At 40.6% G+C, this 16,049-nt stretch overlaps 1 protein-coding gene across 11 annotated transcripts in view; it reads right to left on the minus strand.

Moving 5' to 3' along the window:
* NCOR1 (nuclear receptor corepressor 1) overlaps positions 1-15,672 on the minus strand; it is a 114,902-nt gene extending 99,230 nt beyond the window's left edge. For 9 of the 11 annotated variants that reach the window (XM_073315885.1, XM_073315883.1, XM_073315882.1 and 6 more), the window contains exon 1: positions 15,534-15,672. The gene's annotated coding sequence lies outside the window, so the exon portion shown is untranslated. The remainder of the gene's footprint in view (positions 1-15,533) is intronic. The other 2 variants (XM_073315884.1, XM_073315881.1) reach the window with 1 other exon arrangement.
* Between the last annotated feature and the right edge of the window lie 377 nt (positions 15,673-16,049).

The following is a 16,049-nucleotide window of genomic DNA, read 5'->3' on the forward strand; positions in this document are numbered from 1 at the left end:
CTGTTTCAGGGACTGAGGCACTATGGAAGAGTGGCTGGAAGACTGTTCGGTCAACAAAGGTCACTGTGTCTACGCTCACATTGCATTGATCAAATTAGGTCTACCATGGCTCTACACTGTTTGGGGAGGTGGTTTTATTCAATCACTATAACAGACGACATTTATGCTGACCAGAAACAAGTTTCAGTGTAGACAAATACATAAATAGATTGACAAGTTGATTTGCGTGGACCTAACTTTGTGGTGTAGATGAGATAGTGGGAGATGAGGTTGTATGAATAGTACTGCATTTTTGGAGGTTGTCCTCCCCCCCTTTTTTTTGATGGACTGAGTATAGAGGGAGATGGGAACAGGTATGAAGTGAGAGGGGGGAGAATCAGTGCCAGGGAGGTAGTGCCAGGGAAAAGTGTGGTATAGATGCAGGTGTCACCAGAGAGACGGAGACAGCAAATATGGAGAGTTATGGATCTGAACTGCCAAAAGGGGGCTGGGGAAGATAGACGGGGACAGGGAAATAAGAGAAGCTGAAGCTGTTGGGAGCAGCAGAGGAGGACGACAAAAAGGACAGGGAAATGGTGATACTGCGAGAAGGGGAGTAGGAGAGCTGTGGCCAAAGCCACAAGGAAACTATAGGGGAACAATCAGAAAACTAATTTAAGTTTAAATTCAAGCTGCCCAAAGTTCCTGATAGATGCCACATAACATTGACTGTTGACATTACTGTCTAAGTTTTAAAAGTATGAAGGCATGTTCCTGTGCTAGTTATTTGTGCAAGAAAATGATTTCACGATGCGTGTTGCAAAGTGGAGACCTATAAAATCTGGTTATTACAATACAATACAGAATTCTACACCAATAAGCTTAAGAGGTCTAGAGCAGTGTTTCTAGAATGTGGCCACCAGGGGCTTTTCTCGTGGCCCAGCCTCCGGGGGGGGTGGGGTGGGGGGGGAGACGACGGACACGGAACAGGGGGATGGACCAAAGTAGCAGCCCCTCCCCTCCCCATTGCTCCTGGATACACCATCTTGGTGTTGGTTGCTGGGGCCACCAGTAGGGGTTGGCCCTGCCACCCTCTGGAGACACCTGGGACACAATGCTGGAGGAGCAGGAGCTGGTGAATTCCCCACCTTCCAGGGGTGGTGGGGCTCAGGCTTTGGGCTTTAGCCCTGGGATGGCAGGGCAGCAGGCTCTGGCCATGTAGCCTTCAGCTCCAGCTCCAAGCTCTGGTTGCGCAATGGCAGGCCCCAGCAACCAACACTCCGTCCCTGGGCCCAGGCTGCAGGGCCCAGCCCCCAACTGCCTCCCCTGACCTTCCATCCAGGGCTTAGTTTATCTCCAGGCTTGCCAGGGCTAAGTAAGTCTGCTGTAAAATGTGATACTTGTATGTTTGTAAGTATCACTCTTCACAACATAGTTACTAGCTAGCAATAAATAAATTACAATGATTTGGATATGTCTGTGCATATTTATTTGATTTTCCTAAAGCTATTTAAGTATTCTAGGAAAAAGCTTAAGAGGTCTTAAGATGCAGAGTTAGTGGCCACACTCTGAGACCACCAAAAATTTGTCCTGAAAACCCCCAGTCTAGTGTACCATCAATATGTGTAAAGTTACACAGAACTTTATTAATGCTAACAAGAGTTGCATAAGTAAATCACACAATTTGGGTAACTGATAGGTCTTGAAAACAGGATACATTTATTTACCAGAAACATCCATTGGAAATGTTTCCATATTGACAGCTAATCATAATCTACATCTAATGAGTAATGCATAAATAGCAAATTAACATCTCTGAAAGCTACCCAATACAAAAGGAAATAGAAACAGTAAAAATCAATTTTAAAAAATACCAATTTTTTGGTGGAAGTTGGATCAATTATCTTCCCAAAGCAAGAAATATCACGCTTGGACTTTAGCTTTGTAATACAATTAACACTCCAGACTGATGAAAACTCATCTTTACCAGTATCAATCCGTTTATTCATAGTATTCAGAATCGGATATATTTCATGCAAGTTATCAGCTCTGCAGTCACCAGTTTCCTGCCTCATTATCAATGGAGTCATAAGATGGCTATTCAAGAAAAACAGCAATGAAGAATTTTAGTGAAGAAAAAAACCCAAAAAACAAACAAACAAAAAAAAACTCAACGACACAGATAGTGAGGGCTCCCACTGATCGCTGTTTCAGACCATCGAGTCTTAGAACAAGAAACCTCCCTGCTAACTATCACAGAAATGGACAAGAAATTAGTCCATTTAGCTACAGAAACATTAGCATAAGAGGCCAACTCCAAAACAGAGTACTCTTTGCTTTAACTCATAAACCAACTAGAAGGTTGGTTTCCAAATATACACTCATTTATACTGTGCTTTACATACAAGAAACGCAGGAGATATACTCCACTTGTAGCCTTGAGACCCTTCGGTGTGCATTCTGTTGGAGACAATGACAAGAGATTAAGGATTCTTTTCAAAGGACATATAAAACTTACTGCACTTTTTTAAAATGTAACTGATTTCTTTAATAGATCAACATCAATAATTCACAAAGGCAACAGCCAATTTAGGAAGCTCTGTATTATAAATGGGAAAACACTTTTGTAGAACAAATAAAAATGTATTATTTAAAAACGTTAAGATCCTTTTCATAAGTGCTGGGGATCATTTATTACTTGGTCCTCAAAATCTCAGAAGTGACATGTTCATGTCCAGGGCACTTGGACATATGCTATCATGATTAATTAAAATAATGCATTGTCATTTTATTTTAATTAGCATTTTATTGCAAGCTACTTGTTTTCTTTTATTGTAATTCATAAATTTGTACTGCCTTCTTCGTTTTCTGTGACAAGAAACCTAAAAAAATCTAAACTGTCCCTTGAGAACCTTAGTCTTAAATAGTTATGGACAACACTTTTTTGTAGAACGGGTATCACAAAAGTTGCCATTCCTATCTCTATTAAGATACCAAGCTATGAGGCACATAAGGCCCTATTAACATTTTATAATCATGCTGCTCAGTTAATTAGAAATGTCTTAATCTTTAGGGGCCCCCAAAAGCACCACTGGGAATAGTACTATATTGTCCGAGAAAGTCATACAAAACAACGCTGTTGAGTTTTTTTTCCCCCATTACTCAAGGAACTTTAAAGTATATTAATCAAATCCAGTTAACAAATTTAAACTGAAAATAGTAAGAAATCATCATACATGAAGAAAAAGACCATCCATACTGACAACAATTATGTTCCAGGGAAACCCAGAAAGAGCAGCTAGAGTTTTAGAAAGAGTTAAGTACTATAATAGCATTCAGAAGGTATTTATACCAACATTCTAATGTAACTCATTAGCAAGAAGATCTTGGACTTTCAGACTTGGAATATATTTTATTTAGGGAGGGGGAAAGAGGTGAGTGGGTGTGTGGAGACAGCTGATTTAAATCTTCATTGAGAAGAATTTGGAGAGAGTCCATTTAAACTACTGAGAATTCTCTCAGTCCAGCTCCTGAAGTCACAACGGGACAATTACTAAAAGTAACTCTTACGTCTAAAAGCTGAATATAGCGATTCACAGTTAACTGCAACATGTAAATTGAAGCTTTTTAAAAATAAAAAAAATATATCACAAAAGATTTTCACATTTCCACCCCCATCCTGTCAATGACAGGATTCTACTTTGTGGTTTGAAAAATGTTACGTTTGATCTGTTCACCCTAAACCATTTTTATCTAGGCGTACACAGAATCAACTGGAATAGAATTTTGTGTCTGACCAATATTTATACAAATAGCCTGACATGATTTAATACTGCAAACATGCTGTATGTTTCCATAATGCCAAAACGTACGTTCCACTTGTCTCTGAAGAGTTGGTAAGCAATAGCATTTTCAGTGTCAAATCTAGAAAACCGGCATGGCTCCACAGTATTCTCTCTCCACTATACTTTTCATCTTACATTTATATTGCTTCTGCAATCAAGTCTAAACTTAATTCCCAAAGATTCTACACTAAGGCCTTGTCTTTATGGGGAAACTGACCACAATACAGTTATTGCCAGATAAGCTATTGTCGAAGAGTTCCCTGTGTGGACGCTATTCTGGGATAAAAGTCACTTTATTCTGGAATAATTACTGCAAAATGATACCAGAATAAAGTGTCCACATGGGGAGCTATTATGGAAGAGCTATTCCAGTCAATTTCCCTAGGTAGATAAGACCTAAGAAAAGTTGGATAAGCCATTTAGTCACAAGAACTTTACTTACAGGTAGCTCCTTTCCCTCAAAATTTTCCTCTTAAACCTGTAACAAATATGAGGATCTTATTGACCAAGATTAACTGTGTGTGTGCGCGCGCGCGTCTGTGTGTGAGAGAGAGACAGTGCAGTACATGCTACAATTACAGCCTTCCTGTCTTGACACAAACCTTTCCTTTTCTTACTGACTTATCATTTCAGCACTAAAACTGAATTTGACTGACATTTGAAAAAACGGTAATTTCAGTCTCAGTTTTTGTGGTACAATGGGTAATGTCACTCATCCTTACAAGAGCTGTTCTTGGACAACAGAAAGTAATCTATCTGTAACACCACCTGACAAATCAGCCTTCTCTTGAGCTACCTAAAAAACATTTTTATAGCTTAGAAATGACAGTGACTTACTTTTTTGAACTACAGAAACCTGACCTAGATTCTGTCTGGTATAATTAAAAATATAACTAGACGCTTTAACAAAGACCTCAAAGATCTCCCTACCAACTCAGATATACTATTACTCCCTCTCCATCCTGCAAACTTATTTCTAGAAAAACTGGGAAAAATATTATGAGCTCTTATAGACTGCACTGAAGGTCACCTGATGTGAACTTTCATGGACCAAGAAATAGCAAGTACCAGGCACACAGTTCGGCAGGAAGTCCCAGCTCTGAAACAACCAAACAAGTGTATCTTTTAAAAAAATACATATTTTAGTCCCAGGTCTCAGTCACCCATCCTGAGGGAAAAGAAAAAGAAAAGAAAAAACTTACTGAGTATCTACTCAGTGCTGGTAGAAAAGAGGGGAAAGGTACAGCCATGGGGGAGGGCAGACATTTATAAATGATTTGGATTTCTATGTGTTACAGTGAGTCCAACTGAAATTAATCAATGCTGCAGAACATCACTGGGCTAAAGTCAATAACCAGTATCAATTACTTATTAGAAAGAAATTATTACTGTCCTTTCAAAAGAGGTGGGTTCCTGGTCCATGACTAGTGCTCTAGGCACAATAATACAAATAAATAACAAATATGGTATTATCTGAGAGCAGCTGTGATGTGGGAAAACAAAATCAAGTAATTAAATCATGAGCAAAATACAAATTCTTTGCTTTTAACTGCAGATTTGGAAGGGTAAGTTAGAGCCCATACTGTGTGATATTGGTACATAATGGCAAACACAGATTGAGAGTTTTGCTTGAATCCTTCAGAAGTTGTTCAGTTTTTGGGCATTCTGAACTATGGAATACTACACATTTTTGTTTACCACAAATAAAGTTAGTATTCTCCTAACTGCACTGTAGCAGACTGTTCAACTAAAGGACGTACACTGCCTTCAATCCATGGCAGAACTCCCACTGAAGCCAGTAGGACTTGTGTTCATGAAGGGAGCAAGCACATTACACAACTCTGCTCCTTTTGGAGTCTCTTCCATTTATCTTAATTCATTCACAGTAACAGCATCTCTTATTTTCTGTCCCTTTTCCTTGGACGTAATACATAGCATTTAGAAAGTAGTTCTCTTCAGAGTGTTTTCAAAACACTAATGAACACTTTACAATATTCCTGTGAAGGGTTAAGTGGTAAGGCTATTTTATAGAAAAGGAAAATGGAGAGGTCAAGTGACTTGCCCAATGCCAGTAATCAGTGGAAAAAGACAGGATTAGAATTGGTCTCAGTGGCTGTGCTCTCACTACAAATCCATCTGTTTACTGGACATAATAATTTTCTCATAAATAATAAAATGTGTACACACACCCACACACAAGCAACGTTCAGGCAAATTAACGATTCCACAGAGAACTCCGAATAAAAAGCAGTATAGTAGTTATGGATTCCATTGTTCAGAGTCACATCGTACTGTCTTATGTAACGAAATCTCTTGATGTAATTATGTTAAGAAAAGTTGCTATCCAAATGTGAAACAAAACTAAAGTTTACAAGAATTCCTGAAATTTTGGCCGGGTAGGGAAAAAATGAAGAAACTTCTCTCTCTTTCCCCAAATAATTGTTTTCCTCTTTCCCCAATGAAAGCTTTGACTATGTAGTTTTCCTTGCATATCCATGAACTACTCTTCTACTGCTTATTGTAGTTTGCAGATGTAGCCAGCAGGCAAAATTAACTTCTTAATCAACAAACATGCATTTGTATCTCAGCAACAAGAAAGTTATTGGGAGCATGGAGGTCTCCTTGCAACATTTAACTCATGGGTTACTCTTTACAAGAATCTCTTCTTTAAGAAGGCAATATTTTAACAATAGCTTCTAAGGCCAAAGATCCATAGTGAGGGCCCTTTATGAAATGGAGAGATTATGTATTCCACACTACAGCAGTGTTACTGTACTCCTCAATGCCCGAAGTACTAACTACAGATTGTGTCTGGTTCACATTGTAGGTGACATGAGAAGAAAACAGGGGAGACTTTAATACAGCTCGTGACAGGAATGACAAGAGCCAAAGAGCATTACAGCAGCCAAAAGTAAGATGTCATGTATTATCTGTTATCAGCAAATATGGAACATCAGCATGACTTTTCCAGCTACACTAAGACTGCAAAATATAAATATATAAAAATTCTGATTTAGGAACAGGAAGTTTCCACGAACACAGACTACAGTACTGTCAAACTCCTAATACTCTTTAATAAAAATACTTCTGAAATATTATTCAATCTTAATATTAATAATTCAAGTTTGATTAAGAACAAATTTTTGCAGCAATTCTGAAAGATGAACGCTGGTTGCACGTTAAACAATTAGGACCAATTTTACAGGATTTTTAAAGCTATAATATAATTTAAATGACCAATTTAAGTCATTTCTGGAAAGTAACTACTAAGTTAAAAGTAATGTTCCACCAAAGCAAAAGTTACTGAGTTAATAGAGTGCAAATTACAAATGCTCTTATCCAGCAAAATTCTACTCTAATCTCCATGCTGTAATTTAGGATGCTAAATAAAAGTTGTTAATGTGAACAGAAATGCAAGGCCTGGGTTAAATGAAGCTATGATGCATTAAATGGAAGACCACATGAAAGGTAATTAGGCCATGTAATGTTTGAAACATAATCTGTTCCTGAGGAAAGGGAACTCAGACTGTATTAACATCTGTTAAGTAGTATCTAAATCAGCAACCCTCTTATCTTGAAAAAAGGTGTGCTGTTCTAGAAGAGTATATATCTCAAGCAAAAATAAACATTGACAGATACAGGCCACTGGCTAGCGAACAAGAGGTACAGTTCAGTTTTTAGTTTCTCATTTGCTGGCTGCAGAGACAGTCTCTGAGGGAGGAAACACTTCATCCCTCTTCAGCTACGCCTGCCTCTGGCTAATGAAGGACTGGCATTCATACATCCTGAAGGAACTCCCGACTCAGCTCTCATTGGCCAAGGAAGGTCACCACAACATGAAACCATGATATCAGGAAGAAAAGGAGTACTTGTGGCACCTTAGAGACTAACCAATTTATTTGAGCATGAGCTTAGCTTATCTAAAGTGATCAACAGGTGGGCCATTTCCAGCACAAATCCAGGTTTTCTCACCCTCCACCCCCCCACACAAATTCACTCTCCTGCTGGTGCTAGCCCATCCAAAGTGACAACTCTTTACATAATCAAGTCGGGCTATTTCCTGCATAGATCAAGGTTTTCTCACATCCCCCCCACCCCCATACACACACAAACTCACTCTCCTGCTGGTAATAGCTCATCTAAACTGACCATTCTCCAGGTTTAAATCCAAGTTAAACCAGGGGAAGTCCTCCACTCACTGGTTAGAGTGAGGGGGAATAAAATATTTTTTTGATTAAAGTATGGTTAAATTTGTGCTAGGTGATGGGTTAGGTACAACCAATGAGGGGATAATTCAAGACCTGTAGTTAGGGATTATGGCTTTAAAATTTCATATGAATTTTCATATGAAAAGCATGCAATACTAGAAAGCGTTCATTGTGAAGACATTTTATGTATCTCCTGGTCTCCTCTCCACCACATCTCCACTCCCATTGGTTCCAAATAGGAGAAAAGCATATAGCTGAATAGAACCACGAAAGAGCCCTCATGAACTCAAAACTGGAAGCCATGCCTGAAAAATTGCTATCTAGAAAATAAGTAATAATAATCAGTCCAAAAAGCATGATGGCAAAGTTCACAGAACTTTATATTTGAACATGAATTGCTCCTGTTTCATCTGGCCTGAGAAGCATTGTGTCACATGATCTCAATCCTCATAAATAAGAAATATACTACACAATCATCCTTCCTGTTTAAGACTCACAGTCTGCTTTTGCTATGCTTGACCAAGAGCTTAGGTACATATCAAACCTAATTATGACATAAAGACTGTTTCTCTAATGACAGGCCATCTCTAGCTAAAACTGCTTTTAAATAAATGGGACATGCAGGAAGTTCGCTGTGTGGCTACAGTTCTCCAAACTGCATCCTCCTACCATGCTCCATTTCTCCCCCTAATGGATATCAAAACTACCAGATTTTAAAGACTATTTGAATTTGACTATTAAAGAGATATTGACTTGACAAATTATGACGTAGTATTCATAAACTAAGCATTTCAGAAGAAAACAGAAGATGAGGCGTAATCATACAAAGTGACTAACCATACCACTGCACTCAAATAGACCCAATATTGCCCAAAACGCTAACCCAGAGGATCAGATGACTGGAATTCTTTTGATAAGCCCACCAACTAACACTTGGAAAAAGACCAAACAAGACATTTAGATCAGTAGTACTTATTGCTTTAAACAATTTTCTGGAGAGAAATTTTAATTCCGGATATGGAAGATGCTCACTAATGCCAGTTCATACACTGTGAAAGTACGTTTTTCTATTATGAGCTGCCTGGAAATATACTTTGAGTGCTAGGAAAATTTAAAACTATGACAGCCATTGAAGTTATTCCTGTTGTAAATACATTTTTGCCCAACGTTTCAAACTATAAACTGTTATGCAGCAGGTTTTCTTCATTAAAATGTAACAAATACTTAAAGCAGTTTCTTACTAGGAACTCATTTAAAAGGACTGCATTAAGCGTACAATTAATAGACTTAAAATAGTCCTTTAGGAATCTGACTTATCCCAACCAAAGAAATTAAGGGTTAAAATAGCTACTCCATCCTGAAGTACCTCATAATTCAGCACTGAGTAATTTATCATAGAGCACTCTAGGACAGGGGTGGGCAAACTACAGACAATGGGCAAGATCCGGCCCGCAAGCCATTTTTAAACCAGTCCTGGAGCTACCGCTAGGGAGTAGGGTCTGGGGCTTGCCCTGCTACAGTGCTCCAGCTGGGGAGCAGGGTTGGGGGCCGCTCCATGTGATTCCCAGAAGCAGCGGCATGGCCCCACTCCAGCTCCTACGTGTAGGGGCAGCCGGGGGCTCCGCTCTGAACGTTGCTCCCACCGCTGCCTCCTGCACATCTCTCATTGGCCGGGAACTGTGGCCAATTGGAGCTGCAGGGGTGGCGCCCACGGACAGGGCAGTGTGTAGAGCCATCTAGCCACAGCTCCGCATAGGAGCTAGAGTGGGGACATGGCCTCTGCTTCCAGGAGCCACTTGAGGAGAGCACTGCCCAAAGCCTACACCGCATAGCCTCTCCCTGTGCCCCAACCCCTTGCCCCAGCCCTGATCCCCCTCCCGGCCTCCAAACCCCTTGATCCCAGCCTAGAGCACCCTCCTGCACCCCAAACTCCTCACCCCCAGGCCCAACCCAGAGCCCACACTCCCAGACAGAGCTCTCATCCCCCACCCCCACGCCCCGAGCCCCTTACCACACCCTGAACTCCTCATTGCTGGCCCCACCCTGGAGCCCACACCCACAACCAGAGCCTCACCCATTCCTGTACTCCAACCCCAATTAGTGAGGATTCATGGCTCGCCATACAATTTCTATTCCCAGATGTGGCCCTCGGGCCAAAAAGTTTACCTACCCCTGCTCTAGGACTACTGCAATCATTAATTCACATTGAAGCAATTTAAGAATAAAATAGCAGTCCCCAAGTGTAAACACCATTGCCTCTGTTGGTTTACTAAATTAGGTAAAATAGTGCATCTTGAAATAATTTTCTTGAAAAAATGGAACTTTCAAAAATTATAGCCTTTCATTAGTACAATAATAATCTCGAGGTCATATACAGTATATTGCACCCCATCCACAAAAAGCTATGGGATTAACACTTAATAGTATATTTAAAATACTATTAAGGTCTACAATAAAAGAGTAAAGAAACCACAAAACCTTTACCACTAATAAGTATAGATAGTTGTCCTTTCAAGAGATATGCAAAGGCATGAAGAGGTGGGCCCTTGGGTATCGAGCACACAGTGTTTCACAGAGTGCAGAGGAAAATACAAGTTCAATTAGGCTCAAGACAAATTCAGGCTTACACTCTAGATACACAGACAATATTCTTTAAAATTAGAATTTTCAAAGAATTTAAAAGCAATACCAAACTTCTTGTCAAATACTCTATACCAAATTGAAAAGTGGCATGCCAGAGAAAAGGATTATTTCTATTTATTGTGTTAAGTACCGAGTTTGAGGCATGTGCTATTTAACAGGAAGAATGAACAGATACACATACAACCCTTTTGTAAGGATCAGACCAGTAGAGGTACTATGTTGATGGTGTGACAAAAAATAAATAAGGCCACAAGTTATACTCTTCTTACATGTTTCAGAGTAGCAGCCAGGTTAGTCTGTATCTGCAAAAAGAAAAGGAGGACTTATGATACCTTGAAGACTAACAAATTTATTTCAGCATAAGCTTTCATGAGCTACAGCTCACTTCATCAGATGCATTCAGTGGACACCCAGTATATCAGAACAAAAGCATCTAATAATTAGACAATATTTTAAAAGAAGAGTAGCAGCCGTGTTAGTCCGATGAAGTGAGCTGTAGCTCACGAAAGCTTATGCTCAAATAAATTTGTTAGTCTCTGAGGTGCCACAAGTCCTCCTTTTTTTTTTTTTTTAAGTATGTATTAATCCAAGATAAAAATCTACAATGGATACCAATCAAGGATGTGCTTTTTTTAACTGAAAATATTTCTCCTAAATCTTGTCATGACTAAGAATACTAATTAGTTGTAGGTTGCGGTTTTGCACCATTACCCACTCACCCTTTTTTTTTTAGATGAATAGAGTTTTGTAGTTTTAATGAATTTAATCTTCTAATGTCTCCAAATAAAACATGAATCAGTAGGTATACACTTTAAGATGAGGGATAGGTAAGTAAGTTAAAACCATGTTCAGCATTTGTTAGTCATCTGCCTTGAAATGAGGATGCTCTCATAAATGGTCTGCCAAGTTGTTGCCCTTCATGGCAGCTTCAGTAAAGTCTCTACAGAAATTCTTCTGATAACTTACCACCAGTTTCCCTAGAGCAAAATAAGTAAACAAACAAACAAACCTATGGAGGCTATTTTTCCCCTCTTTCCCCAGGGATGAATACATACAGTATCACTTCAAGATGACTGCTGACAGGATTAAGCAAATTCACTTCCCCTGAACTAGCAGAAGGAAACAAGAAAATGACTAAGAAGCCATCACACCATGATGGACAAGTCTTCTATTTCTTCTAGAGGTATTCACACAAGGACAGTGAGAAAGTTCTTATTTTCAGCTTTAAATAATCTGGTCAGCCAAAGCACCCAGGATTTTTAAGTCCAGCCAACAGTGATTAAATTTTATTTGTCTGGACTGAGTTTTTCATTGTTTCAAGCAGTTGCACAATAGGATTTTTTCAGAGGTTGACTAATGCACCTTCATACAAATATAAGATCTCTATTTTGCAATAACCTTTGAAGTCAGTCACTTTAAAAAAACCACAGACCAACATCCTCCTCAAGCATTAAGAAACAAAAACATTGCATATCAAAGCAGTCTAGGACTAATTGGGCAGCACTGTTTAAGTGTTTTGGACATGTGGTGATTCAAGGACATACAAGTTCCCTCCGAGTATCCTGAGATCCTTAGCTCCAAAGTAAATTGGAATTCTCTGCATGTAGACTAATACTCCAAGGTGACAGGTTTCAGAGTAACAGCCATGTTAGTCTGTATTCACAAAAAGAAAAGGAGTACTTGTGGCACCTTAGAGACTAACCCATTTATTTGAGCATGAGCTTTCGTGAGCTACAGCTCACTTCATCGTCTGCATCAAGGTGAAGCTCCATAAGGTCCAGGTGACTTCAAACTCATAGCAATTTATCAGTGAGAATGGATAAAAATCAAGGCAACATAGTGAAGATTTTAGCATCGTACACAACATCGTTTCTAGACAGAGAAGCAGAGAATTTCAATGAGCACATTCCGGACTATTTGCATAATTTAGAAAAAGACCAAAGTAAATATTTACAGACAGCAATGGTGCACAGGTCAGAATTTTCATCTGGATCATTTACAGTGGAAGGACTATGTGGCACATTAAGTTAATTTATTCATTTTTCACTTGTGACTTTGGTTCAGATTTGACAAAAGTTCAAAAATGAGTATAAGAGCATCAGACTAACATTCAGGAAACATTTGTTCATGTTATGGAACCGCTATACAGGTAGTATTCTTACTTATTACTGTGCTGCATTGCACTTGCATGCATTGTACCTGGCTTCCAACTTCAATGACCATTAACTTTTTTTTTTTTTTAAAGTTAGCCATATGTATTAAAAGAAAAACTGAATAATATTTTGGCTACTTCAAGAAACCCCCAACGAAAAAGCAAATTTAAGGAGAGCACAAAAAATAAAGAGAAAGACCAGCAAAACATACTGCACACAAAAATGGCCCTGAGCTTTTAAGGAAAATTAGACCCACACCAAACGAAGAGAGATATGACTAATGTTATGCAGAGAAAAAGTTAATGTGACGGTCAATAAAAACACAATTCTGGCTGATTTTAATTTACTGTTACAAATAACAATTAAGAAATATAACTGAACGATTGAGAGAATTTTTTTTTTAATTGTGCATTTGACAGCACTTTGTATGGAGTCCATTTCCCCTGTTTGTAAAAGTCTCTCACTCACACTCACTGGGAAGATAGAAAGATGTAATTATAAGGCCACAACAACTGGTGAAGAGAAACTGAAGAAAGAGATTCAAAGGCAGGTGTAGCTACTATGACCTTATTTTTTTGAAATCAGATTTCTAGTTGACAGTATCCCTTTAAATAAAAAGACCAGATTAACAGAATTCTAATGCAAAATTCAATTCAAATATCAGAAAGCCTGGTGTGGATGACAAAATAAGTAACCTATATGGGTTCTGAGAGCATTTAGAATATATTAATTTCTATCCTGCTAAGACTATGATATATTTTGATATTTTAGCATCAGCCAACCCTTCATTACACGTTCAAAATACATTCTGGTCATATATTATCTATATTGTATTCTAACCTATTGAATACATTAAACTAAATAGGAAAAATATTTTAATTGCAGCACTTTCTCTGTCCACTTCCAAATGCAAGTTATAACTCCAACAGCAAGAAAGCTCCCAAATGTTGCTCATTCCCAGGCATCATTAGTACATTTAGACGAGCAACAACATGCAATACACTTTCAAATGAAAAAACAAATTGCCCTGCAGATTAATTTATATCAAAAATTTAACCTCACCAGGGAATCTATATGAGAGAGCAATCCCAAGAAAAATTAACGGCACATTCACAAATAATTTCAATTTAAAATAGCTACAAAGAATCCTCTTCTCTGAACTTTCCTAGCTTTAGGACAAGTTTGTACCTTCCCGCAACACACACACAAGATTTCAGCAGACGAGAAATCCACTTCAAATATTATATACTTTTTCAAACTTCATGGTTGTTCAGGCAAGAAGAAATAGCAAAACAACTGGTGTTCTACTATACAGACTAAGGCCAACAAAAAATAAGATCTGGACACAGTCCTTATGTAAACAAACATACTACCATAGTATCTTTTTTATTGAGGTCCTCATCACAAACTTATCACTATGTTAAAGAGATAATATAGCACAACTTCTCCTCAAATAATAAAGTCTACAACAAAAAATAAAATGAAATACATAAATCCAGTACAGGTCCAGCACTCTTTACCCATGGACTCCATAGGTTTAAAATAGCATACAATGTAAATATATTGACGCAAAGCCGACCATTCCAAGTTAACTCACTAGTGACAAGGAGAAATAACTACAGCCTGGATCCACTATTGTTTTTTTACTTAGGTTACATAGCTTTTTGCAATGATGAAGTAAATAGGATTGTTAAAGACCACCTTTTTCTAAGCATGAAAAACAAGAACTTCAGACAGCAATAACAGTTTATTCAGCCCTGCATGTGTATTTACGCTGGTTTAATATTAAGAGTGGGTAATGTTAAACAGGACTGATGACCAATTACAATTAACACAATATACTTATACACAATAGCAATAACTAGTTTTGAAGAGCAGCAACTGACTAGGCACAGTCTACCATCAACTTTGGACAATTACGATAAGCCACCTCCATTGTTTCCTGCAACACCACACAGATGACAGAGACTGGGGATATTTACAGATCCTGCCTGAATCAACAATTCAGTGTCGGCATCGGCAGCAGCAACCCCGCCCCCACCCCAGTGTGGGACTAGGGCAGGCAGCTCTGGGGCCGTAGCTGCACTTTCCAATCTGCAGCTTCTGTAACCAGGACATCTCCAGAAACTACAGTACATCGAACAATCCACGCTCCTCTCCGCGTTCCCAGAGGGTTGAGTTTTCGGCACCCCCTCCCAAGGAGGGACCAACATCCAGGAGAAGAGCGATGCTCAGGACTGTCTCCAGAAACCTCTTGGTAGTAGCCAGCCCTGCTACACCCCAGGCCTAATTCCCTCATCCCCAAACACCTACCCCACCCCCGCTTCATGCTCGTCCCCTGCTACCCCCACCTCCCCCCGAGCCATTCACAGCTCCCCCCCCCCGCCACCTCCCTATGGGCGAGCTTCTCTAGCCCCCCCCCCCCCCGCTGAAATCCCCTCCAGCCCCCCTTCCTCTGCAGCCCTCCCCTCCCCTCCCCCACCCTGCCCCTCCCATGCCGGCCCCACCCGCTCTCCCTCCTCTCCTCGCCCCACCGCTCCGGGGGGGTGGCAGCCGCACATTACCTGTTCTCTGTCCCCGGGGAGGAAGGGAACGACCAGGAGCCCCCGCCTCCGCCTCCTTACAGCCGCCGCGCTAGGCCCCGAGGCCCGAAACGGCGGCAGCGCCTCCCCCGCAGTTGCCCGGAGAAACCCTCCCCCTCTTACCGGCAGCGCGGCGCTGGAACGGAGCAGACGGCCGACTCGAGCTAGGGTCGGGACTCGCGGAGTCTCTCACCTCAGCCTCTGCTCCTCCGTCGCCGCCATCTTGTTTCCCCTCCCCCCGGCTCGGGCGGCTCCTCCCCCTGTGGCCGGGTCCTAACAGCTACATAACAAACCCGCACAGCCAGGGGCCCGTTTCTCGTTTTCTGCCCGCTGTCAGGGTCAAACCACGAACACTCGGCCTTTTCCCAGTCTTCCTGGGAGCCCCAGTAACACCGGACCGGGTCGACCCGTTCCTGGGCAGCGGAAGGAGGGGGTGTCACTATACCACTGCCAGGACCCGTCGGTCTGTGCAGCGGTAAAGGACTCCCCCCCCCATGGGGGGGGGAAGGAGCGGGGTGCCCGCGGCATGGCCATAGGGGAGACTCGCGGAGCGAGGGAGGCCGCCTTCGCTGTTTAGTGGGGAGAGGCCGAGGGGGGCACTGACTCTGGGGGAGCTGAGACATGGCCAGAGGGTGGGGG

The sequence above is a fragment of the Lepidochelys kempii genome, chromosome 17 (assembly GCF_965140265.1).
Source record: "Lepidochelys kempii isolate rLepKem1 chromosome 17, rLepKem1.hap2, whole genome shotgun sequence".
In the NCBI taxonomy this organism is placed as follows: domain Eukaryota; kingdom Metazoa; phylum Chordata; order Testudines; family Cheloniidae; genus Lepidochelys; species Lepidochelys kempii.